The sequence below is a fragment of the Galeopterus variegatus genome, unplaced genomic scaffold (genome assembly GCF_000696425.1).
Source record: "Galeopterus variegatus unplaced genomic scaffold, G_variegatus-3.0.2 Scaffold388, whole genome shotgun sequence".
Taxonomy (NCBI): Eukaryota; Metazoa; Chordata; class Mammalia; order Dermoptera; family Cynocephalidae; genus Galeopterus; species Galeopterus variegatus.
In genome coordinates, this window is record NW_007726499.1 from 170,726 (window position 1) to 173,472 (window position 2,747).

The window sequence follows — 2,747 nt, forward strand, 5'->3', positions numbered from 1 at the left end:
CTTTCACACACCCAAACTGTTTCAATCAGCCACATTTATTACTCCCCATTTGATGCTCAGAGTGGCACAGCTCAGTCCACAGGTGGCCCTTCAAGCCAGCCCCTTGTTCTATCAGGACTGCCTCAAACATCCCAGAAACCATCCTTACCTTCTGGCCACAGCTAAAAGACGTTCCAGACCCTTCCTGATTTTTCCTTATTGTTAGGGTCCAAACTCAAGGCACTAGGAATGCACAGGAGAGTTGGGGGAGGACAAAAGTGTGGCTATTGTTTCATTTTTGGGAAAAAAAATGAAAACAATTTTTCAAAGGGACGTTCCAGACCCTTCCTGATTTTTCCTTATTGTTAGGGTCCAAACTCAAGGCACTAGGAACGCACAGGAGAGTTGGGGGAGGACAAAAGTGTGTCCATTGTTTCATTTTTGGGAAAAAAAATGAAAACAATTTTTTAAAGAAATGTGCTTGCACTGGGGTTTCTGGTGTAACATGTCATGTTAACTCCTTTTCATAGTTTGTGTTCTCTTTTCATAGCCTGCGATCTCATCAACCACTATCACTTTTCCTACCTTGACAAGGCTGTGCCTGGGAAGTGCCTGGAAAGTCTGCACCAGGACATGCTCCAGAGTCCCTTATACCTTAGACCTTCAAACCTCTTTCTCTCTGGTCATTTAATTCACTGCAGAATCTGAGACTCAGGTCCCATCTCCACATAACTATACTTATGGTGGTTTTGTTTTGAGAGGCTCACAATATCTGCCAATTCTGCTTCATTAGAAACCTGCTTCATAGAAATGTTGTTTTAAATTTTATTATTAGAAAAATAATGTTATTATAGCTAATTTGGGAAAGCATTACGTTACAATGAAGAAAATAAGAACCAACTATTCTCTAGTTTTCTCTTCACAAACTGCCTGAAACAAAGGATGCTACTAGCAAATTCAACTTCAAACCTGTTGATGTCTGATTTATTTCACAACGTTAACAGAGGTAACATCTGAGGAGTGGCAGTGGAAGTGAGAGAAGAGATACTTTAATTTGTGCTGTGCATTCTTGTGCATTGTTGGAATATTTTTTATTGAGCACTTATTGCCTTTGTAATAATAAATACAATTTTAAGTGCTTTGAATAATAAAAAACAAACTGTCCATAGTAAGCACCATGAATACTTTTGTACTCCATTCTAGTCTTTTTTTCCCTCTGAGACATATATTTCTTTTTACAACACGAGAACCATAATCCATACTTAATTTTTTCCTCCTACTGTTTGTTTCAACCTAACATGATTTAACAAGCATGTTCTCATGTTATCAAATCTTCTGGGGAAACACAGGGCCTGTAACAGCTGCGTGATATTCTATTATGAAGATGTACAATGATTTACTGGTCATCCTCCTACTGTTGGCAAAGAATTGTTTTAAATTTGGGAAGTACATGGAAGATCATCCCATTTGAGTTTCTTGTTTCCCAGATGAGAAAACTGCAGTCCAGTGAAGCCAGTAGTTTGTCCAAGCACGGCCAGGTGACCGGAGGCTTTGCTGGGAAGAGACCTGGCTCTTGCTGCCACCACACGCTGCCTCCTGGGCCTCCACAGGACACTTTTGGAACCTAACTGTAGGGCACTGCCAACATTCTTTTTAAATTACATTTTGTAATTTGGGGCCCATTATTCCTGCCTGTCAAGATCATTTTTTATCTTCCGTCATATAACAATTAGTTAATGAGGGACACTATAGCTAACATCAGAGATTGTGGCTTTTTCCTCTATCAAGATGTGCTTCCTAAATCAACTCTGTGCCAAGGAAGGGGAAATACTGTCATAACGTTGATCAGATAATTCCAATAGTCACCAGCAATTACAGGGAAGGGTGCTAATTAGCAGATCTCAGTCGTGTTTCTCAGGGATCCCCTGGGTTCTGACATTCTGTGATCAGCATTCCAGCAGGATGCCTGGGCTTTGCCCAAGGGCTGGAGCTCACAGGATGGAAGAGGAATAATTACTAGGCAGAGAAAAGGAGGAGAGGAGGGAACTAACATTTGTGGCCACCTCTGTGCCTGTCTCAGGGTACCAGGGTGCAGAGGGGAATCCTGGAGGACAGAATTGGTATAGTTTGAGGAGAAAACAGGTAGATCAGTAGGATCTCCCTTCTACTCAAATTAAGAAACACTGTCTCACCTTGAAGCTGTATTGTTAAATTCTAAGCAGACATAAAGGAATTTATGATGACAGAAGAGATTACTTTTGAAGAGGTGAAGCTTATTCTTATTTTTTCTTTCACATTTTGTAAAACATTTATCCAAACTTTACAAATGAGGCTTTTTCATCACTAGAAATGCTTTTGAGTCATCTGATATAGTTTTTTCCAGAGCATGTTGTGATCACTCATACCTAAGTTATCTGAGATATAACCCCTTTCAAATCTGTCTTCAAAAATATTGTGGCTCGGGTTCCATGGACACTTTTCACATATTGCCTTTCAGAAAAATGCTTCATTCATATGACTATGATTGTCAGGCACCAAAGAACGTGATGGTTTCTATTTATGGTTAATGCTAATCCATCAGCCATATGATAGGGTAAATTTCTAGTACAGATTCCTTTTGCATGATCTTATAGCTGATTCTTGGACTGCTAATAATTGTGTAATTTATCAATGTGAAAAATGGCCTTTGCAATGTAATAGTCTAGAGCTAATATGGAGAGCAGCAAGAGAATTAAGTGTGTTTAGAGGAGAACTGTTTCCATGGAAAC